The sequence below is a fragment of the Amia ocellicauda genome, chromosome 6 (assembly GCF_036373705.1).
Source record: "Amia ocellicauda isolate fAmiCal2 chromosome 6, fAmiCal2.hap1, whole genome shotgun sequence".
In the NCBI taxonomy this organism is placed as follows: Eukaryota; Metazoa; Chordata; class Actinopteri; order Amiiformes; family Amiidae; genus Amia; species Amia ocellicauda.
This window is the reverse complement of record NC_089855.1, coordinates 242,996-268,088: the sequence shown is the minus strand read 5'-3', so window position 1 is coordinate 268,088 and position 25,093 is coordinate 242,996.

The following is a 25,093-nucleotide window of genomic DNA, read 5'->3' as shown; positions in this document are numbered from 1 at the left end:
CTTATAGATTGTTCTGATTTTCACACAGGCACTGCTCAACCACCATACTGGGGTTTAAATTTGATCTCCCCATAATATTAATACCATATGCTTTTTGTAAATAATATTTACTCTTCCATCCTTGAAACTTCCCATTCACTTCAATCCAACTCGTCTACTCTCATGTGGGCTCGTTCAGGACCTTGTGTGATGATTCATGTTTCCCGGATGATGTGCTCATGCGCTTACAGCAAACCCAGCCAACCAGAGCCGTGGCGCACTGTTGCAGCACTCTCCCTGCTCCTGGACGGCAGACATTTCTGTTAGTTTGTGATTTTACATGCAGAGTAGACAGAGATATATACACACACAGTACATTGACTCATGTACTCTTGACATGAGGATGAGTGCATCCAATGTGAGTAGTACTAATCCAGTTCTTCTCATTTAAATTGGCACATACATTGATTCCCTTTATATGTAACACAGATATGTTGCACACTTATCCAATGTATTTTCAAGAGTTTTCTTTCTCATAAGGGCAGTGTTATTGAACATACAGACCACTCTTTTTCACAGAGAACCACTTCAGATATAGACCCGTGCCCATCAGCAAGAATCGCACAATGTGTTGAGCTGGGGGTGTTGTGTTTGAATAGCAATCTAGGCAACCAGATTTTTGTAATGATAAATCTCCCTCTAATTGGTGGTAACCTTTGAGAAACACACAATTTTGTCATTAAATGTGCTAATCTGAGTGAGAACAACCTGCTATTTTGGCTAAAAGGGAACAAACTAAATTCACACAAACTAAATTCAAAATCAAACTGCATGAAATAGGTACGCAGAGATACAAAATTCCCTTGAGCTTAGCAGGACTGTTTCAATTATGTTTTCTCTTCTGCAGAATGAATATTGGCTCAACACATTACAAAACTTCAGAAAACCCATCACATTTATGGAAACGACTTATTTACATTGCTGTTCCATTTACCGCTTCATTTGATACAGACAGAGGGGCTTCTTTGTGTGCTGAGCAGAGTTCAGGAGCAGATGTGTTAGATTTTAGAGATGAAGTGGAAATAGTTAAAACCTAATTTTCTTGCCATCATTGGTGTTTATTGTGTCAACATTTCTAACTCTCCGCACTGCAGAGACAGATCGTAAAAATGAAACAATTGCGCATCGCAGAGTCAGTGTGTCCAAAGGCAGGATGTGTTCCACAGTTGTATAAAGGCACACCTCTGTACATCTCTATACACCCATAGTTTCTGATGTGGCCTGGAGAAGAGATGCAGTTCATTGAAACACATGCAAACGTATTGAGGAGGCTTTCATCCAGTGAATAAACAAAGGCTGATGATGATGACACTGCAAAGGACCCAGTGAGGTGACCTTCCCCACAACCTGCAAGAGACAAACGAGCTGGGCGGGCACATGACGGGCTGCCTCCCCGGCACAATGACACAGGAAGTGACCGGATTCCTGGTGTGGAGAGACCGAAGCAGAGCCTGAGAGTAAAATGAAGAGAATGTTTTCCCTCTCTCTCGCCCAGTTTGATTACATGGTGGCAAATGCGGGCAGGGCCCTGAGAGCGATGAGGCCTGCTGTGGAGGATCTGACCTGCCATCTGGTGGAAGCCTGCATTGCCCAACAGGTACTAAGTCATGAACTGAACTGAACTGCTTGCTGAGAAAAAGTAAGTACTGAAGGCATGAAAGCCACACTGTGTTTACTCTCCGTCAACCTCACTGCGGGGCCGAGGAGGATTCCCACTCCAGGCACAGCCTTGCTAACCAAGACCACCAAAAGAGATGGTGTGGAATCTGACATGCTAACGTTTGAGCGAGTTGCACCACAAGAGCACTGGCCAGCACATAAATGGGCAGGCATCCTGATGGGGGATGGCACAACAGGGGTATCAGGATATGGATGAGGAAATATCCATTATTAAAAGTCAAAATCCTGTCCTGGTTGGGAGGGATGGTTACCATACAAACCCACAAACTCCATAGCTGGGACTTCACTCCATGGCAACATCTGATTTGCCTTACAGATAAATGACTACAACCAGACAAGTGCTCTCCCATACGCCATGAATAAGAGTCAGCCAAGGCAATCCACCAGTCTCTGATTATGCCTGATAGACCATGGAGCGATTAAAAGGTAGATTCCGGGGCGAAACCAGGTCCCCAACTGGCTTAATTGGGACCCATGTCCTGGGAGAAGGCTCAGCCCCGGGGAAACAATGGACCAGACGAGAGCAAGAAACAGCGAAAATTGGTAACCCTGGAAAAAGTCCCCTTGAGAGGGTTCATTAAGAACATAAGAAAGAACATAAAGTTTACAAACGAGACGGGGCCATTCGACCCATCGTGCTTGTTTGGTGTTCATTAATATCTAAGTGATCCAAGGATCCTATCCAGACTATTTTTAAATGTTCCCAAACTTTCAGCTTCAACCACATCGCTGGGTAGTTTTTTCCAGATTGTGACAACTCTCTGTGTAAAGAAGTGTCTCCTGTTTTCCGTTTTGAATGCTTTGAAGCCCAATTTCCATTTGTGTCCCCGGGTGCTTGTGTCCCTGCTGAACTGGAAAAGCTCCTCTGGTTTGATGTGGTCGATGCCTTTCATGATTTTGAAGACTTGGATCAAGTCCCCACGTAGTCTCCTCTGTTCCAGGGTGAAAAGGTTCAGTTCCCTCAGTCTCTCCGAGTAGGACATTCCCTTCAGACCTGGAATAAGTCTGGTTGCTCTCCTCTGAACTGCCTCTAAAGCAGCAATATCTTTCTTGAAGTGTGGTGCCCAGAACTGTACACAGTATTCCAGATGAGGTCTAACTAGTGCATTGTACAGTCTTAACATTACTTCCCTTGTTTTAAATTCTACACTTTTGACAATATACCCTAGCATTCTGTTTGCCTTTTTTATTGCTTCCCCACATTGCTTGGATGGAGAAAGTGAGGAGTCCACATAGACTCCTAGGTCTTTCTCATGCGTTACTTCATCTAGATCTGTACCTCCCATAGTTGTAATTATAGTGGAAATTTTTGTTACCTGCATGTATTACCTTGCACTTGTCCACATTGAATTTCATCTGCCAGGTGTCGGCCCACAACTGAATATTATCTAAGTCCCTCTGAATAGCCTGTGCTGCCAAGATTGTATCTGCTGAGCCACCTATTTTAGTATCATCTGCAAATTGGACAAGTTTGCTAACTATCCCAGAGTCCAGATCATTAATATAGATTAGAAAAAGCAAAGGCCCTAGTACTGATCCCTGAGGAACTCCACTAACAACCTCACTCCAGTTAGAAGTGACTCCTCTAATCGACACCCTCTGTTTCCTATACATCAACCAGTTCATAATCCATCTACTTACATTACCCTGAATGCCTACAGCTTCCAATATGAGGATCAGTCTTTGGTGTGGAACCTTATCAAAAGCTTTTTGGAAATCTAAGTATCTAATCTAATCATATGCTTTCACATGATCTACAACTGCAGTTCCATGTTCAAAGAACTCTAATAAATTAGTAAGACATGATCTGCCTCGTATAAACCCATGTTAACTATCTCCAAGAATATGGTTTTCATTGAGATGCTCCTCTATTTTCTGTCTAATAATTGTTTCCAACATTTCACAGGTGATGCAGGTAAGACTGATTGGTCTGTACTTTCCTGGCTCAGTTTTGTCCCCTTTCTTGTGGATTGGTATGACATTTGCTGTCTTCCAGTCAGTTGGCACATCCCCTGTTCTAAGTGTCATTTGGAATAATCGAGTTTGGAATTGCTCAAGATACAAGGAGATGCAGGCATTACAGTGTCTCAGCATATGTCTGTGTTTATATACACACACATAAATTAGCTTTGAATGTGTAAAAGAAACAGAAATCTCTCCTTGTGTTCTCTGATTTTGGGCAAGAAGACGTTTACTGATAACTTCCTGAGCTCAACTTCAACCTCAGCGTTCGATTTTTATTTTTTATTTTTAGTGCCGGGAAATCATGTTCATGCTGTTCTGTGATCTCTTGTTAAAGCCTCAGTGTCAGTTCAGCTGAGCAAAGACCAAAAGGAAACAGGATTTGAAGGAGCAATCCCGGCAGTGTGTCCGTCTGCCCTGCTGAGGTTTGAGTTCAGCCCCAGCCCATATGGCATCGTCCTTTGTTCTGTGACTTATCTAATCTTATTGATATTTATTCTTTCTGTGTTACGCCCAGCTGCTGTCAAACCAGTATAGCTCTCACTAAACAAACTGCTTCATCACAGCTTGCCAGACTATTAAACTGATAGATTAATACAGAACTATGAAGTGGAGGCTAGAGTCCGTCAGCAGTATTTGCAATTATATTTATCTCTTCTTTATATTTACATTTGAACCATTAATGAAAGACTGCCACAGGAGTTATTTATTGTGGTTTTGTGACTGACTGGAAGAAGGTATCTGAAGACTAGTAGAGTTCATGGTAATTAACTGTAAAACAATTAATTTATGTTAACTATATTCAAACCTTTCAACAAATTTCACAATGTAAGTTACATTTGTTTCAGATTTGGCAGAATATATAAAAGTACAAAGAAAGCTGCTTACTGACACCCCTCTCCAGTGCCGACCTGCTCTCTGGGCACTGCTTGGTTTCCAGTCTCGTGGTCATGGTTCGAAGTATATATTCATGGTTGGTATCTAGTCCAGGTTGGTTTCCTAATCGGGTTCTCAGAACGTAGTGGGATATTGCAAGTCAAATTGTAATTTACAGATATCTCAAAATACAATTCAAGATATCTAAAATTGAATTGCAAATATCTCAAATTACATTCAAGATATCTCAAATTGACTTTCTGTCCTATTTCAGATATCTCGAATTGAATTTGAGATCTCAAATTAGACAGGAAGTCAATTTGAGATATCTTGAAATGGAGTTAGTTTGAGATATCTGCAATTCAATTTTAGATATCTTGAATTGTATTTTGAGATATCTCTAGATGACAATTTGGCTTGCCATAGTGGGATGAGTATCCAGAAAGACAACAATAACACCCAACATCCGCCTGCAGTTCCCGCAGGTACAGTGAATATTGCAGAGTGCACACACGGGGGCTTGCCTGGACTGACTGGTCTCCTCCTGTTTCATTTTCATAGCATTCCAATAAGGGAGCTCCAGCAGGGGGTCCCATTCTCTCTTTACATATATCTTGTCTTTGACTACTGTCTGCGATGTGTCATACTATATATATATATATATATATATATATATATATATATACAGTGAGGGGAAAAAAGTATTTGATCCCCTGCTGATTTTGTACGTTTGCCCACTGACAAAGAAATGATCAGTCTATAATTTTAATGGTAGGTGTATTTTAACAGTGAGAGACAGAATAACAACAAAAAAGTCCAGAACAAAACGCATTTCAAAAAGTTATAAATTGATTTGCATGTTAATGAGGGAAATAAGTATTTGATCCCCTATCAATCAGCAAGATTTCTGGCTCCCAGGTGTCTTTTATACAGGTAACGAGCTGAGATTAGGAGCACACTCTCTGGCCTAGCCAGTCTCCAGACCTTAATCCCATAGAAAATCTGTGGAGGGAGCTGAAGGTTCGAGTTGCCAAACGTCAGCCTCGAAACCTTAATGACTTGGAGAGGATCTGCAAAGAGGAGTGGGACAAAATCCCTCCTGAGATGTGTGCAAACCTACAAGAAACGTCTGACCTCTGTGATTGCCAACAAGGGTTTTGTCACCAAGGACTAAGTCGAAGGGGTCAAATACTTATTTCCCTCATTAACATGCAAATCAATTTATAACTTTTTTGAAATGCGTTTTTCTGGATTTTATTGTTGTTATTCTGTCTCTCACTGTTAAAATACACCTACCATTAAAATTATAGACTGATAATTTCATTGTCAGTGGCCAAACGTACAAAATCAGCAGGGGATCAAATACTTTTTTCCCCTCACTGATATATACACACACACACACACTGTATAGAGAGAGACAGAGAGAGAGAAAGAGAGAGAGTTTTTTTGTTTCTATAATTCCCCACCAAGCAAGCAGCAATTCCCATTGGTAGACACACAACTGTGCTGATTGTGGATATGACAGGATCCAGAAACCATCGTCCCTGATATCACAGAGACCAGCACACTGAGCCGTCATGGCAGAGGCTGTACGATACCTCCTCTCACCTTTCCCTTCCTGGTGTGCATGTCTCCCTCCTTCCCCAGCTTCTGCTGGTCCCCTCTTTTTTATTTGATCTGGTATTGTGTGTTTGCAGAATACAAATTGCTGTAGTCGCATGCAATGCTTAATTTTCGCACAACATCCTGATTTGATTAATTCTCTTTGATTGACTTCTACCACTTAGTGTGCCTGTGTGTGTAGCACGCTGGGGAGGCTGTGCAGTGCACAAGTCATCCCAGCCATGCCGTACCGTGCCATGCCGTGCCATGGTGCTCACACACACATCCTCTGGTAACCGTTGCAGATCTGGAACTCCCCCATTTCCCTGCTAGGCACGACCTGGACAAATAAAATACTCATCAAGTTTATTCACTCGATTGATTAAAATGAATCTTATTTGCTAGAACTCATTTTTGCATTGCACCGAGATGCTTAAACGGAGGTGATGAGCACATCAGTTTTTTGGTGCCACCCTCCTGTGAAGTACTGTACTGGTACATAAAGATTCCTCAGCTTTTCTTTCAGACATCCAATTATAATAAACATGGTTAGAGTCACTCAGCCCAGACACTCGATAAATGAGTATTAAGGAGAGGTCAGAAATGAGAGGGAGGCAAATAATTGCTACAGAGGCTGGGCCTCTCTCATCTGACTTATTAATTCTAAGATGGATGTATGTATGTATGTATGTATGTATTTGTTTGTTTGTATGTTTGTTTTGTAATTCATTAATATATTCAGTCGTGAAAATGGAACCATTCCTGAAAGTGTATCATTGTCCTTGAGAAAGAGAAACAGACTAAATCTTAGGGTGGGGTTAATGGATGACAATCTGAGCAGTTATTGTGATTTTATTCAAAAGCCTTTTGGGGCATGATTTGTGTACCACCCTCTATATACATAGATAGCTAGACAGATAGGCATATAAGTAGATGTTGCTTTTTTCACCTCTCTGGCCTCACATCGGACCTGCACAGTTTCCTGGCACCTCACAGCACCTGCGTTACAGCCATCTGTCACGATTTACACTGGCAGCCCATACTTATTACTGGGAAAAGTAATAATACACATGCAAGAAGCGCTGAAGAGAAAAAAGAATAAAACATAAATAAACCAGCAAGAAAGCTAAGTCTCTTGTATCTTGTAAGGCTACACACTTAAATCAAAAGATAGTTTTGCCTTACAGAATAAATTAGTCCTATTTTCCAGCTAGTCAAAGATAAAGGGGCTGAATTTCTTTAAAAAATACCGCAGGATCACCCAGGAGACCACAGCACAGAAGTGTGCCGAGACTGCTGCATGGCGAAGCCGAGTCCGTTCCCCGTCTTAGCACTGCTGGATAGGAAAGCACAGGCCTGCTTAGTGCCTGTGTGCGTCAGTCCTGTCCCGGCAGTGTCTTGTCAGTGTCATGACACCTCTCTACAGATAATGAAAGAGGATTCAAATAATAACAACCAGGCAGCAGAGATGTGCTAACTGACCAGTGAGGATGATTTGTTTCATAAACTATGGATTCCTTATTGAGTTAGGGTACCAGAGGGTATTGGTTAGTAACTTCAAGCACAACCACTGGCCATGTGTTTGGACTTGTCCTCTTGACAGGAAGGTACTGTGGTTGTCAACATGGTGGTTTTCATGGGGAGAAAAAAAGAAACTAATGACTAAAGCCAACACTGGGATACTTCTGACAGTCTAAGGGTTCTGGTGAAAGAGGATGATTGCTCTGGAAAATATCGAGACAGGAAAGGAAATAAAAAAAAAAAAAAGCGCTGTTTAACCTGAGTGCAACATTACAGCCAATCAAATGCATTATTGTGTTATAGGGCTACTAAGATGCCGTGCATATTTCTCCACACTTGTGTAAAAGCAGAGTGGGCGGGGGGGTATTACAGCTAACTGGATTCTGTCAATACATTTCACAATCTATAATGATGCATGATTATACTGCAATCAATGCCAATACATTACATCTGCCTGCCTTGCTAATGTATTGTAGCATAAATAAAAATACTTAAAGTGATGCTTTTTGAAGTTATTGAATGGCTTTACTCAATTCAGCGTCACATATTTAAATATATCTCCTTCCCTGCGGAGTAAAGTCTCGTGACTTCAGCGGCTATATATCTTTGAAAAGTGTGCCCCACTCAGAGCCTTTTACAACAGCTCCGTTAAGTAAAACCACTGATATAATGAACAAGAAAATGAATAATTTATTAAATGCATCCCAGGCCATAAACTAATTATAAATGATTAAACAACTACTCTTATCCAATACACATAGGGCCATATATACACTGCATTATATATATATATATATATATATATAATCAGCTCCCCATGGTTGTTAAGTGTGCAAAGCTACAGCCTTGTCTTAGAAACTTTCCACAGACAATATGGCAGTGCGTGTGCAGCCAAAGCATGGCAATATTGTGTACACACATTTCTGTGAGGGCTTGTATTGTGGACTTCCTCTGAGTCGCTGAAGATCAGTGATTCAGTGGTTTGAACGAGGCTGACAGGACACCCAGATTGATATTGGGAGGACTGCTAACACAAGGGGTTGTTGTTGACTGTAGGTCTGTGCATGTGATGAACAGCGCTGTGGTTCTGGCTGGTGAGCTGATGGTCTCCGGCGGTCCAGGCTGAGACACTCCCAGTGCTCCCCTTGGACATCCGTGTGGCCTGATGCTTCTGCCCTTCAGAGCTGGTTTTCCTCCATGACATCATCGTCAGAAAGAACTGACTCTTATAGTCCGGGGGGTGCGATCCCTCAGGAGTCTGTTCCTTCAGTGAGGCTGGCACTATGTGGACTGTGCATCTGTCAGTAGACGTCACAGACAGCAAGGTTTTCTGGAAACTACTCCAGTTTATTTTGTGAAGAATTGTTCTTTTGTTGTTGTTGTTGTTGTTGTTGTTGTTTGTTTTACAGAAGGGGTCAAGTTACAAGCAGTCGAAGCTGCTGTATGTTTAGGAGAACAATACATATTTACATGAGGCAAGTCTGAGCAGGTGTTCGTTTAATATCTGAGCTGAAAGACAAGCCAAGTTTGGAGATACGTTTTGAAATTATATACTCCGCCGAGGTGAGTTACACCAGCGTGTGCTGCTCAGGGATTTCTCCACGAGCTGCTGGTGAAGCAAACACTTCATCGCCCATCTCATCTTCTGGCAGATTAGGTCAATCAGCATCAACCGCAGTGGAATTAAATGTTTGCGTGAATGTATTTATGTCCTCAGAACGATGCCTTTGCACAGGACAACTAATGTCCCAATTGGCTTGCTTGTTTGTTTTGTTAGTTAATTAATTAACTCATTTATTCTTCTCAGAATTCCATGAAAGTAATATTTTGAACACTGAGGAACAAACCTCTCTGGCTCCTGAGAGATTGGTTTTGCTGCCACCAAAAGGACACGTCTGGAACTGGTCCCAGTCGAGCAGGAGAAAGAACCACAGTGCGGGCATTTCCCATCGCTGTGATGCAGTAACATGGGCTATAGCCTGAAATGCATATATGCCTGGGACCTCCTCATGCTTTTTTTCTTTTTCTCTTTTCCTTGTGCACCCATGAGGTGCTACTGATTGCAAACAAGCATCAAAGTCCTTTTAACTGCAAAGTGCTCCAATCAATCCTCTCAAATCTTCTCCGGGGCGCCCTTGGACACTTTCTTTCTTTCTTTTTTAATAAATCCTCAAAGATCAGCAAGAAGCCAGGGAATCTGTGTTCTCTCTCCAAGCAATCACACCGTTATTTATTCCATTTGAACACAGGCAGGCCTTGCTAGTGTACATTTTGATACACATACACACTAGAGTGCTGCTGAGTGAAAAAAAGACATAAAATCAGTAGTGGCTTTACAGCTGGCATGTGTGTTATGACACTATTATATAAATACTGTATTGAAATTTGAATACTTAACAAATTTGCACTCAATCCCCAATCGAAAAGCTTGATAAAAACAGTGCCTGATTAATTTCAAAGGCACTGTCAAAGGCATACATCACTTCATCCCTGCACAAATGTTACCTTTTATTAGGAGGCATAAATACTTGCCGTGGCTGCAAAGAAGGAGATAAAAATACAATGAATATGTACACACAGCTGAACAACAAAGGCTATTGTGTGTTGGAAATTGCAAGAAAAGTCTTATTTAATTGAGTACAGAATACAATTAGCAGATACAGAGAGAAACTGTAGCTTTGATAAAAAAGGAGGAATTTAAAAAAGGTGTGAGGCAGTAAGAGGAACAGAGGAGACAAACTGATGGAGTCTGCAGGAAGCTGTAGCGATGGGGGTGCGGAGGCTTGCAGCTCACTGACCTTTGAGAAGAAGAACATGTTGGAAATGGCTGCTGGTCAAAGGAGCAGTGGCGGCTTGCGGACAATTTAAATAAGGCAATGCCTGCGATTTCCAGAAAACCAGGTGAGAGACGGGGGGTAGACAGTGGAAGAGTTACAAGGGCTGTGAGAATTTTCTGCTGCTGCTCAAAAAAGACACGCAGTCAAAGTAATGAAGAAGAGGTTAAATGGTCTTCTAAATTTCTCCAGGTACAGAAAAGGGCCGTCTCTGTTGTTTTAGGTACACATTGCATTCATATATATCTCATACGCCTGTTGTTCTTCTCTGAAGGCAATGGGTATGATACATAATGCCATACATAATATATACACTGGTGTTCCCCTGTACATTATTCTCTTGCCTTCAGGACTTTCTTAACTATAATTGTGCATCTTTACCATCTCTCTTCTTCTATAAGAGCACTGAATAATCAGCCAGTTTTGCCCCTTGAGCAGTTAGAGCTTTTCAAAACATTCAAGGCCCACATTCACAATAGACAACCTAATTGCATTGTCATGCCCAAGGTCTATTCATAAATGAGAAAGCTGCTGTTATGAGCAGTAAGTGCTACTGCCATTCTTCCTGTACAATATAACGACATGGACTTACTTTCCGTACCTGTCTGCGTCTTGTGTGAGTGTTTAGCTTGAAGAAAGTTTACAAATGAGAGAACATAAGAACATAAGAAAGTTTACAAACGAGAGGGGGCCATTCGACCCATCGTGCTCGTTTGGTGTTCATTAATGTCTAAGTGATCCAAGGATCCTATCCAGACTATTTTTAAATGTTCCCAAACTTTCAGCTTTAACCACATCGCTGGGTAGTTTATTCCAGATTGTGACGACTCTCTGTGTAAAGAAGTGTCTCCTGTTTTCCGTTTTGAATGCCTTGAAGCCCAATTTCCATTTGTATCCCTGGGTGCGTGTGTCCCTGCTGATCTGGAAAAGCTCCTCTGGTTTGATGTGGTCGATGCCTTTCATGATTTTGAAGACTTGGATCAAGTCCCCACGTAGTCTCCTCTGTTCCAGGGTGAAAAGGTTCAGTTCCCTCAGTCTCTCCGAGTAGGACATTCCCTTCAGACCTGGAATAAGTCTGGTTGCTCTCCTCTGAACTGCCTCTAAAGCAGCAATATCCTTCTTGAAGTGTGGTGCCCAGAACTGTACACAGTATCCAGATGAGGTCTAACTAGCGCATTGTACAGTCTTAACATTGCTTCCCTTGTTTTAAATTCTACACTTTTGACAATATACCCTAGCATTCTGTTTGCCTTTTTTTATTGCTTCCCCACATTGTTTGGATGGAGAAAGTGAGGAGTCCACATAGACTCCTAGGTCTTTCTCATGCGTTACTTCATCTAGTTCTATTCCTCCCATAGTGTAATTATAGTGGACATTTTTGTTACCTGCATGTAATACCTTGCACTTGTCCACATTGAATTTCATCTGCCAGGTGTTGGCCCACAACTGAATATTATCTAAGTCTCTTTGAATAGCCTGTGCTGCCCAGATTGTATCTGCTGAGCCACCTATTTTAGTATCATCTGCAAATTTGACAAGTTTGCTAACTATCCCAGAGTCCAGATAATTAATATAGATTAGAAAAAGCAAAGGCCCTAGTACTGACCCCTGTGTAACTCCACTAACAACCTCACTCCAGTTAGAAGCGACTCCTCTAATCAACACCCTCTGTTTCCTCCACATCAACCAGTTCATAATCCATCTACTTACATTACCCTGAATGCCTACAGCTTCCAATATGAGGATCAGTCTTTGGTGTGGAACCTTATCGAAAGCTTTTTGGAAATCTAAGTATATCATATCATATGCTTTCACATGATCTACAACTGCAGTTCCATGTTCAAAGAACTCTAATACATTAGTAAGACATGATCTGCCTCATCTAAACCCATGTTGACTATCTCCAAGAATATGGTTTTCATTGAGATGCTCCTCTATTTTCTGTCTAATAATTTTTTCCAACATTTTACAGGTGATGCAGGTGAGACTGATTGGTCTGTAATTTCCTGGCTCAGTTTTGTACCCTTTCTTGTGGATTGGTATGACATTTGCTGTCTTCCAGTCAGTTGGCACATCCCCTGTTCTAAGTGTCTTTTGGAATATTTGAGTTAGCGGCCTATAAATAATTTCTAAAGTACTTAGTTCCCTATCCCTTTGCAGCATTGCCCTGGGGTCACAGACTCCATGCAGAACTAACTCAGGAAGTGTGTAGAGATAAGTAGGGTGATTCCAGCATGCAGAGGTTGTAGACCTCCACAGAATATGGACATCTCCAGCCAAAATACACTAGCTTCTCTATATAATATAGAAACATATTTAAAAACAGGTTGATATTCACGTGGAAGTTGTCACCTGCAGTAAAGTATTCAGCAATACTTTCTGGTTTGAATTTGTTAGAGTGTAGGATAACAAATTCAATTACAGGCAAATTAAATTGCGTGTGTTCGTGCCAAACAAGTAATGAGAGAAAGCAAATTTAACAAAAACAGCAATTCTGAGGTGATTACGATAACAGTAAAACCTGCTTTAATAAGTTGTCAGAAAGCAATTTCTCTACCCCTGCTCCGTGGCCGCGGCCGCCTTCTCGTTCTCAGCTCTACTCAATTAAACTCCCCACTCCTCTGGGTAATAATATGCAAACTGCAGCTCCGAGCAGAAACCTCGTGTCACAGGCTGAACAGCAGCTTCCCCTTTGTGGCAGCCACGTGACCTCCCTACTCTTTAAGTAGCTGCTTTCATGTTGCTGTCTTTTCTATTCATTCCACACCTTCGTGCACAGCAGACCTGTTCCCCCGTCTCCCACCGCGCTCGACATGCCGAGCTTGGAGCTGGAGTCGGAGGCACTCATACTGAGGATGGCGTCAAAGCTACATTCTGCACTTGTGAAGGATCTACCGGTATAGCATGGGTCCTAATTGAGATCATCACTATAAACACCTGTACAATATTTCTGCATGTTTACAAACCACATTGAGTAACCAGTGACGTATGAGTCAAAATACATTCTACGTGACCGCAACTCACCACACACACACTAGATACCGAAGCGCAGTGAGTGCCACCGCGGTCATCTTTCTGGTTGAAGGTACATTTCTTTTTCTCGGATAGCTGCCGTTATGTTCGTAACCTCTCCAGGATATTAGCCCGAGGGGGATGGGGTGCTGTATGCCCAAGCTGTTGTGAGGGAGGCCACAGCCTGCTAGGGATGAGGTGAGGTACCTAATCCAGTGCCTGCTGCCTCTGGTGGACAGGGATTTCACAACACTTTCCACCATTCTGCCATTTCCCCCAGGCCTCTTCCATGTCAGGGTCCAGAGTCAATGTAAATGTATTAAAGATGCTCTGTCGTGCTGGCAGCTCACCTCACTGTGTTTATACGGGGGGTCTTTACCAAGATGGATACGTTTCCTCCTTTCAAGAGCAAATTGTTATCGTGACCAGCACCAGATGAACACAACACCTCATCGTGCTCCCGCCTGTGCATTTGAACCTGCAATATGTTTAACTGACCCCAGACTGAGACTGATGTATCTGTGGTTTGTTTTTCCCTGTTTAAACTTAATTTAGATTAAGAGCTTCACCAAAATGAAAACTGGAATCTACCCTTGAGCGTGAGTACAAATCTGTACCCTCTCACGGTAAATGCGTTTGGTTGGAAGCCACTTTCTATTATTTAAAACTGGATAGGGTACAACTTCATAATTTGCAATTCGTCAGTGGGCCAAAGTTTTGATTTGATCTAGCTTTGAGATTGTCTGTAGTTTGAATGGGCCACTAATGTTTTACCACAGACCTGCTTTGCTCAGAGCACTTGACTTCCTGTACAGGCATTATGGGGATTATCACCTATCAGATCGATTGATGGATTGATTGCCTAATTTATAGACTCAATAAAACACCTCAGGGCAGGAACACCATCGGGACATCATCAGTCGAGGACAGCTTCACAGTAGAGTGTATATTTAAACAAGGAGACACAATGCTTTGGCTCCAGCATTTTCTGGTATTTTTTTTTCTTATAAGTTATCAAGAGTGTACAAATTAGTTAATTAGTTAACTAATTTGAAAAATCTAATTATATGCAAGAGAGAACAACCGCAATGCCATAGCAGTGTTTGAACAACTGTCAAAGGTGATTATATAAAATGTACTATTAGTGTTTTTAAGACTGTTACGTGCTGCCTTTAAGCTGGGATTATTACAGGTACATGTGGTGCTGATGGGCTGTGCTGAGGCTGCTGTGCTCCTGCGTGTTTACGTGATTCTTTCACATCGCGCTGCCCTGACGCTAATGAGCCTCACGCATATTAATGTCTCCTTCTAATGAGACAATAATACGCTGTGGGTTGGTTTGTGATGAATACATGCAGATACAGTGTTTAGATCACAAACTGTGTGACAAGCATGATTTTAAAGTTATTATCAATATTATTATTGTTCTTGTTTTAACAGCTCTTGTGTTAGCTAGATGCTTCTGCAGTGCGGTGTAGTCTGGTGGAGGCTGTAACTGATTTTAGGAGGTCATTCTGACTACAATTTGATTTAGACTTTTTTAAATTGGTGCAGATGCTCCGTGGCATTTATTTAAATATCTGCACTGCCAGTCACACTGTTTATCTTTGAAATGCATTAATGTAGCTGGTTCAATCCACTATAGAGAGAGTGCGGTTTTATAACATAGAAAGCAAAGGCAGTGTGCTCAGGAATGTGCGTTTCTCTCACAGTGTTGATATGAAATGCTTTTTTAACAAAAATTCTGCAAAGCTCTCCACACAACTACATTTCAGCCAGCCGTGCTCACAGCGGGTCATCTTGTTTTGTTTCAATGCTGTCTGATCCACAGGGCACAAAAAAATCATTGGCAAAAAATCTAAGACAGAACAACAGGAATATTTACGTGTTCCCACAGAGCCAGACAGAGGCACCGTCGCCCGGCTGCGTAACAGGATTGTTCTGCGATCGAACAGAATCAGAATAATTTGTTAGACTGCCTTTAAAGCTTAGAGAGCATCATTCACCCAGCAAGCTGTAGCTAAAATATGCCATAGCAATATCCACAGGGGAGGCCATCTGTTTATATTGGGGTCAGGCAGACTCAGCTGGAATTGATATAGAAACAAACTAACCACTGGTAATACTCCTGCACAGGTATTTGTCCTTCCTACCCCGGTGTGTGTGCTTTTATCACTCTATCTTATTTACCATTTTACATCTGCAGTACTTTTATGCCTACTAAGAAACTACTACTGTTGTTACAACCACTAATAAAATGTATTGAAAACATCCATGTTGTGAATGTGCAGCTGTTTTGCTCAGCAACTGCAGCAGCGATCACACGGTGAAGTGAGCTGAGCCCAAGTCGCTGTATGGAGTCACGGCTTATTGAGCTACGTACAGTTAAACTCACCATTAATTCCTCATCACCTGGGCAATTCTAGGTGTCGCTTTGCATCCTTTCCCCTCTGAGGATGAGCTACAGCCACTCAGAACCATAACACAAGTGTATATGTACTGTATATATACACACAACCATAACATGTATATGTACCGTATATACTCAACGATAACACATGTATACACACTGAGTTTTACACGATGGGGTTCCTTACTGAAATCACAATCACAAAGACCAGTTCTCCTCATGCCTTTCTCAACACAGGCCATACTCAAGAGTAATGGAGAAGCCATAGTATGTTACACAGGCCTTACGCAGTGTCACGAGTCACGGTCCTAGGCAGAAGCCCTTCGAAGCGAAAGGGTCTAAAACCCAAGCGCGGGGCGAAATATAAAGCAGATAGTAAAGGAATGGAATAACAAAGGTACAAAGAGGACAAGGCAATAATCACAGGCAGTAGGTCAGGCAGGCAGCAGGTCTAGAGATCAGGCAAATGAAAAACAGCAAAGGAAACAGGGGCTTATATACAGGGAACAGGTGAAGCAAGGAAACGAGAGACAGGTGTGTTAATGAGACAGAGACACAGAAGACTGGTGTGTTAAGTGATTAGGGAACAAGGATAATAACAATATGGAAAACTGTGAACAAAGGGCCAGGAGTAAAAGACAAGATGGGAGAAGAGTGACATTTGGAGGGAACTTCATGCAGGAAACATGACACAGACGGAGTAATGCCTTACTCAGAGTAATGTAGCAGTATTTCACACAGTCCTTAGTAATAAGAACATAAGAACACAAGAAAGTGTCCAGTCGAGAGCAGGCCATTCGCCCCATCGTGCTCGTTTGGTGTCCATTAATAACTCCAAGGATCCAAGGATCCTATCCAGTCTATAGTAGTAATGTAGCAGTATTTCACACAGGCCTTAGTATTTCACAATTTAAAATCCTCTTTGCAGTCCAGTGTGCCGAAGCCGCAGTGCTGTGCAGCTCTTTCGTAGCCCCAGGTAATTGGAACAGCTCAAAGAGACCCACAAGTCACTCCACTGATTATTCACGAATACAGGAGGCATTACAGCACAATGAGGTGCAGCCAGCTATGATTTAAACGCTTAAGTGTTTGATAACATTTCATATAATGCCTTTCAAGAGGCTTTCTGTTAGTTACAGTGGAACAACATGAAAAGTTCCCGTTTGACATCAATCTTAATATAAGTAGAAGGTTAATCCATTTCCATTTCCGTTTGAAAACAGCTCTTGTACTTTGCCAGTATGTTTATAAGGACCAGTGAAGTCTGACCCCACAGAGCAATGCTTCAGCACTTACTTTACCACTACGCAGCTCTCGACTCCGGTTTCCTGACACCTCATTTAGCCATGTGAGCGCACACACACAATCACACACATGCTGCCCACGTACGCTCACCAGCACATACACAGGCACAGGAAAACATGCACACATGCACTCACACACTGACACACACCCATGTGTGCACCAAGTTTCAGATGCATTTATTTATGTTGTATCTCAACTCATCATAACTTCAAGATACTGTCCTGGGTGCCTGGGTGTGTTTGCAATGTTCCCAGGCAGCGTTGGTGATGTGGGGTTGATGTCTTGAAGGATGACAGCCATTGAATCAAGCCACGGGATGGGCTCTGCAGACCTGCGGGGCTGTGAGGGTGCGAGTGGGGTTGCCAGGGGCCATTCACAGAGTGAACACCCGCTGCAGGAGGAATGTGTCTCAAACAAACGTGGCCTCGTCTCCAAGGCCTCACTGCACTGTTCAAATGAAGACAACACTTCCTCGTTCGTGTCCACACATGGTTAGGAATCCGCGCGGCAGGGCGATTATTAAAATACTCGATGTGGTGCTCAGCATTTATTTATTGAGTGTGTATGCTGAGCACAAAACAAAATCCTCACAGCACACGGTTCCTGTGACAGGGTTGAGGTAGAGACATCCTTTCAGTGCTGCGATGCGACCATTTTCCAAGCTGTGCTAAAACAGATGTCATACCACGTATGCACCAAAGCAAGCAAAATGTTTGGATTTTTTTCCCTTTAAATCTTTGAAATGAGGGAGTTTGAAATACTCTAATTGAACAGTATTTGTGTTTTGCTCTGACTTTTCCAAAAGAGCTCAAAAATCTTTCCCTGTATTAATGATTATGTTACATGTTCTTATATTCTATGAGGCTCTCTATAGAAACCATGTGAAGGGTGCAGTTACCAATAAAACCTGACTGATTGATCACCTTGTGCATTCATGTTGTGACGTATGTGCCGACACTTATCCACAGAGACAGCTTCCAACTTATGTATACAGTGATGTTTTCATGTTATCATTTGCGTTCCTTGCAGCCCCTTCTGGTCGGCTTCTCTCCTTCCCGCTGCCACCGCGTTCACCCACCCCGTCGGAGCTGCTGCTTCAGCCGCGTGCTTGGATAGGTTTCGTGTCACATGCTCGGCGGTATGCGTGAAGAAGCTGGGCCATACAGGCATTCATGAAGGCGACGCTGAGCGCAAGAATAATGTGGCAATGAAACCAGTACAGAAGGAAGCGAACAATTGCAGGATCAGGCTGTCAGTCATCCGTGACCCTTGCTACAATAGGCAGGATTAGTGTGCCCTTTAACAGGGGCCCGGCCCACCGCTTCAACGCAGACACATTCTGAATACATAAACCGTGACATTTCTAGTAACTGGAATTGCTGTTACTAATAACCAGGGTTAGCACCTCTGGAGAAAGTACAAATCCTGACATTTACTGCTGTGTAATATCCAATCAGGTTATTTGCAATAACTCTAGGTCACCCCCTTGCGTTATTAAATAGCCATTTTCTCTTTCTGCCACAGATGCCGGGCCCCAGGAATCCCATTTTACAGGCTCTGTTTAGTCTCTGAACAGGGGAAGTGACATTTGAACATCTGAGCACCCCGAGACGAGGCTTTTAAGAGCTTTCACTGTAAGAGCCTTCATCGGAGCTGTTCCTCATCAGTGCCACATGTGACTGAGCACTGCCAGTAAACAATCTCTGGTGCGTCTCGGGGAAGAAGCACGCAGCCGTGTCACTCTGCCTCTCTGGATTCTTAGCTCTCCTGCTGCTTGTCACAATGTGCTGAGATGCTCAGATGATGGGTTTGAAGGCCATTATATCGAATGAGTTTCTCTGTTCACGCTGAATATTGAAAACGCGCTGTTGTGCATGGCTATTATTGATGTTTTTATTTATTTATTTCATATGTGCTTTATAGATGTGCTTGGGATCCAAAATTATTTAACAAAACAAGTTGCCTTGCTCTGTGCCGGGAATATTTCACTGGCCTTGATATTGAAAAGTAATAATGATAAATAAATAAATAAGCTAGCTAAGATAACAAGTTAGCCCTACACTGCGCACTGAGCCATCAATCACAATGAATACGGAAGCACAACCTACAGCTGTTTTAAGGTATTGGGATCGGTTTCTTTTTAGGGGCAATTATTTGTATTTATTAACTGACAATATCAATAATATAAAACCATTCAGACAAATTGATTTTGTAATGAATTTTACTTTGTATTTATTAAACAATAAGTTACTTCTAATGTATTAATTGTATCTGTTAAGAGTAATATTAATGGCCGGGTCACAGGGGCCCAGACACCCCAGTCTTTCACTTCCTCCAAGCCACGACTGCAGAACAGGTGAACTTCAGAAGAAAAAGCAACTCCAGATGTAACTGTTAAAGTGGAACAAAACCCCCTGACACCGGAGAAATGCACCCAGCTTCCTCTACCAACACTGATATCCCCCTCCCTTTGGTACTTAACTGCACCTCCTGTCAGCAAAGAGCTTGGCTGTCCAACCAGTCTGACCAACCGGAGCTAGGCTTGTGTGTCTTCAACCTCACTCCCACAGACACGTTCCCTCGTTCCCTAGTTATCGCGCCGCCCTGCCTGTGTTATACGTGCATTGTGTGTGTGCAGTTTACCACTATGATGCACTGACCCCTGCTATTGTGATGTTGCGCTCTATTCCATCTTTGTGATACTCCCCTGTCATTGATATCGGTCAGTTACTGCTACAGTCCGTGGACACGGTGTCTGACGAAGTGCCACCTCTGTCACCTGACCTTGGCCATGTTTCAGAGCTGCACCAATTCTGGAGAACGCAGTCTGACCGGGCACCCAGTGATTTGTACAACACAGATAAAAGTCATGTAAGTGTAAAATTGTATTTCTTGTGGTGTATTGTATAACAGAAAGCAATAACATATATTGTTCTCTGGGAACCCTGCTATGAGAGAGCTTCTCACCTCCCTGCAACAGAGACGCCATCCATCTGCTCCCAAACCTGCCCAGGCAGATCACTGACATACTCTGTACTCAGCCACTCTTTCAATGAGATCGTATGAAACATGCACACACTCACACACCCTGCATTTGAAGCAATTTCACTTGGTCATTGTTTATTTTAATCTATATTAATATCTATCTATCTATCTATCTATCTGGCACTGACAATATATACATATTACATATATTTAACTAAATGTCTAAGCACACAATTACAATAACACACATCATTACATGCATGTGTATGTGTGTGTAATATGGGCAGAACTAAACTCACAGTTAATGCTGTTCAAGGAAATACAAGTGCAGAGCATAATACAGACAGAAGATGGTTAGAAAAGCTGCTGTATTCGGGGAAGACATGGCAGTCGTGTCAGGCCGCCGATGCAAATGAGCTGCTCGCCAGCAATCAGGGCGGCTCACCCCTGACCTCGCCTTCCACTCACGGCCCGCAAACTACTGACTCAAACACTCGGAGGCAGATCAATACGAGTACTAAATTACAGGAATAATTAAAGCCTAAATTAATGCTCTATCCAGTTATTTAAAGCGAGGCATCCCAGGTCAAAGGGAGTGAGAGTGAGACTTCCATGCCGGCGTCCCGCGATTTATTGATGCCACTTCTAAAGACTGCTCGGCCTGTCGAATGTGAAATGTGAATTATTTATTAAACAGTCGAGCCTTGGCATCGTAATTAGCCACTACTGGGGGAAGGAATCCTATTCACACCACAACAAGCTCGGGGACCTGTCGGATGAATGGATGGAGAGAGTTTCCGTAACAATATAAAGTGTGTGCCGTCACGGCGATCCCACAGTTCAGTTTACATCTCCACTGAAACGCAGGGAGACCTTGATTTGATTATTCTTTCTGAAATAAAAAATCAATACACAGTTAAAAATATTAATACGCAGCACTTCAAGCAGCATAGTGCACACCCTGTAAAATACACTGGACATGTTTCTTTGACAAAATAAACCATCAAGAGAAAAACATGTTTGCATCGATTTAAAGTGCTCAACAGGCGCTCGAGAATATTCTGCGGGTTTCGCTACATTAATGGACACTTCAACATAAAACAACACCTAATGCTTTACATGCTAATGTTGTCGTATCATGCTTCACTAAAATCCAATGCATTTCAATTGTGTTGCTTATTACAGTTTACTGCGTTAAATCTGCACAGTGATTTCACTATTGTCCCTTGGCATTGGCTCAGAGACGGGATCGATTTGTGGTCCTGAAGGATTTTCCAGTATTCCTGATTTCCGATGTGTTCAACACGGATCACTGTGTCACCAGCATGTCACCTGCCAGGTGCCAGGGTCCCTGCACATGCTGCAGTATTGGGGTGGTATGAGACTCATCTGCCATTTTTGTGCTGACATTTTTACATATTCTGCAATTACTTTTTAAAAACACAAACATAACATGCCTTACGAAGCCAAAAGGCCATTCCTTACTCCACACTTATGGCTCACATAGAAAACAAGTAACCTTTTCTTTCCTGCAGACTTGTATCCTTCAGTTTAACAGTCTGACACAGAACTGATGCCAGTTCTTGCGCGCTTTGAAGTTCGCTGTGTGTGAAAGTGCTCTCCAGTCTGACAGAGGAAGTGTGTTTCGGCGTTGAACATTAGGAGCGCAACGTGCTGTTTTCGGAGTTTGTATCTCAAAGGAGACCGTTCTCAGTGTTAATTCCAAGCCCCGCTTCTCTCTCCGCAAAGTGCTGACAGGACAGAGAGAGGAATAATCCAAATCCAGGCAGGAGATCCTGTATTGCAGCCCTGGTCTCTAAACTGATACATCAAACTCCACCGATTGTTATTGTTTTGTCTGTTTTCTTACTAAAGAAGATTAGAAAGTCTCGATAATAAAGACTGGAGTTTAGCGGGTGGCTTCATGAAACCACAGTTGTCAGCAGGACACTGTTAAATAAATATTAAAAACATGTAATAATCGCTTTTTAACAGAAAGAGGATATTTTTCCCCTTTAATTAATATTAATAAAGTGTGTTTCACCTCTTTGGTCTTTTCGAGTTGTCTTTGTTTTTATTTCTCCTGTACTGGCACCACTATCCAGGTTTTGGCAACTCGGCACAGGGGCTTTTAACACCGACAGTTTTTATTCTCCTCACTGCTCTGAAAGCAATCCACAGTAACCCTATCGGATTTTCACATTCTTCCACAGCAACTGATTACTTCAAGAAAACAGTAGGCTGTGCTGAGCTTTGAGCAGTAAAGAGACGGGGGCCTCTGCTTTTCATCTCTGTAGCCTGTTTGGTTTTCTAGTCTTGTGCTGAAAAACAATCATTAGCCCAAAGAATATAAATTAATAATCCGTTCATCTGCCAGCCTAATTATATTTTTGATCAACTCTTTGCTCAGCTAGTCCTCGGCTCACCGTCCCTTTAAACATGGCAGACAGCCTTGTGTTATTCGAGTTAAAACACAAACACTCGCACTGTAAGGGATACAGATGTTTGTAACAGATGTGTTTCCTATATGCATTTTGTATATGTGAATTACAGCCAGTTAAACTAGCAACACACATTGCTCTGAGTAATGCCTGTCTGTCGGATACGTACATGTCTAAACTGTAATAAAAATAAACCCACATATCTACCCAAATTCAATAAGCACTTCAGTGCATCAGCAGAAGTGTTGTAGTGGCTGGTGGACACAGGTCGCAGGGCAAGGTACACCCAGTACATTATTGATACAATGTTTACATGTTTCTTTGGTCAATAACTGCTTTTGTTTTGTGCAGTAAATCAAGCCCTCGCCCCTCTGCAGGTCATGTTCCAAGGACACATGCCTGCGCACAGACACCTCCTGCTCGGTGGAGGAAGAGCAACATGCCGCCTCTCTCATTCTGCGCTCACATCTCTTTCCCGTAACATGAAAGCTCGCGGAGATGAAGGGGGCTGGGGAAGGTGCAAGTGACATGGGCACGTTGTGGGTGCCCGCCGCTGCCCCCCCAGCCCGCGCCGCCGCTCCTGTCTAATCCCTCTCTCCGTGACAGATCCAGCTGACGTCCGTCCCCGCGGCTCCAGTCACCTTGCATTGTGCCTGTCAGCCATCACGCCGGCACATTAATAACTTCCACTTGACAACAATGGAAAGCGAAAGCAAGGGGATTTCAACTTGCTTTTAATTTCCCTGCTCATTTTTCTCTCTCCCATTTCCCACGAGCCTCTCTGTCTGCACTGACTGTCCATCCGTCTACACTGGGAACACCAGCCCATTCCCTCTACGTCTCTCAGTGCAGGACAGACACATGCGGAGCCCAGAATTTCACCTGGCTGATGAGATTTATTATCATTATTTTGTATTTATTTGATTTGTTTCTGCATGAAGGAACCACGTCGAATGTTTGTTTACTTCTTTTTCAGAAAGTCTAAAAATTGAATTCTTGGAGTAAAACATGAATAACTAATAACTGACACAAAGTCTAATATTGCAGAATTTCAAGCAGTCCGATTTCCAGACGCAGTGTGGAAATTGTAATGCAGCCATTCCTATTAATCTCTCTCCACGCACCTGGAGGATGGCTGATAACTATGCTTATATCAGTGAGGGCTGTAGATTCAGTTTTTCTCTTTTTTTCTGGTAGCTTGTTGGGAAGCAATACACACATCAGTCATCCGCAGGCTGTAGCCCTTTAATGTGCAGCATGCAACGTGAGACAAATGAGTTTAATCTGAAGCACCAGGTTGAACGCTGCATATAGATGCGGCTGGCACACTTGTTAACCTTTGGAAAGTATCAGGATTGAGTGCGTTTCTAAATATTTATAGCAGTGCCTTGTTTTCCCTGGGGTGCATGCGCTGGTGTGGGACTATGAGGGCTCATATCATCGGCTGGATTCAACCATCGCTGCTCCGCCCGGGACTTCCAGTGGACAAAGGCAGGGGACACGCAATACTGACTGCTGTTGTTGTTGTGAGGAAGCCAGTTTTTCTGTTTCTAAATGAAGACAGGGAATCTGAAACAATGTCAGTTTAGATGACGAATCTACATTCGTTCTTCAGAGTTTGAGGATGTCTGGGGCATTGAATATGACACAGTGTATGACACAATGAGAAATGCGATTATGCCAGGACATGCTTTTAAATAAACATGGGTAGTGTGCATACATGTCAGATTATATGTCTCTGGCAGTGTAAAGGCAAAGCAGCTTTTGTTTGTTTGCTTTTAAACATTTGCTAATACATATTAAATACATAATACATAAACAAATACATAATTAATTAATGCATGATAATGTGATTATGCATTTATTTTTCTGGGAAACAAAAACAAGATAACCTGTATGCCATACATCACAGGATGTCAGCTGCATATTCCCTACATTTCAATCCACCCCATAATAAACAGATTGGAATAATATGTTTTCTATGCCAGTGTCATACCAACATGCAATCTTTAGCCCCATTCACACACAAACTTCTTTCGTGGCATTTTGTTGCCAGCAAGCTCTGTGTGAAAGGGTATAAGCTGGCATATCGACACCAGGAATTCTCCACCTCAGGACCTAGTCTAAATGCCAGCATTTGTGCTGAAAGGCGTCTGTGTGAAAGGAGCAGGAAAATGAATGCTGGTAAATGACGCGTCATGCCCTTCCGTTGCCATTACCAGACTTTTGGTAGATATTGATATGCACACACTGTCCTGTCATGCTTTTTTCTCATTTATTTCAGTTGATTTAACTTTGCTGCAGTGTGTCAAGACCCACACCATGCCTTTTGTTAAGCGACCAGAACCGAGAGCCGAGTCTCATACTGGGTTAACTGGTTCAGATGATCTGTGACCGCTAGGTCCAGTGACCACACCGCAAAAACA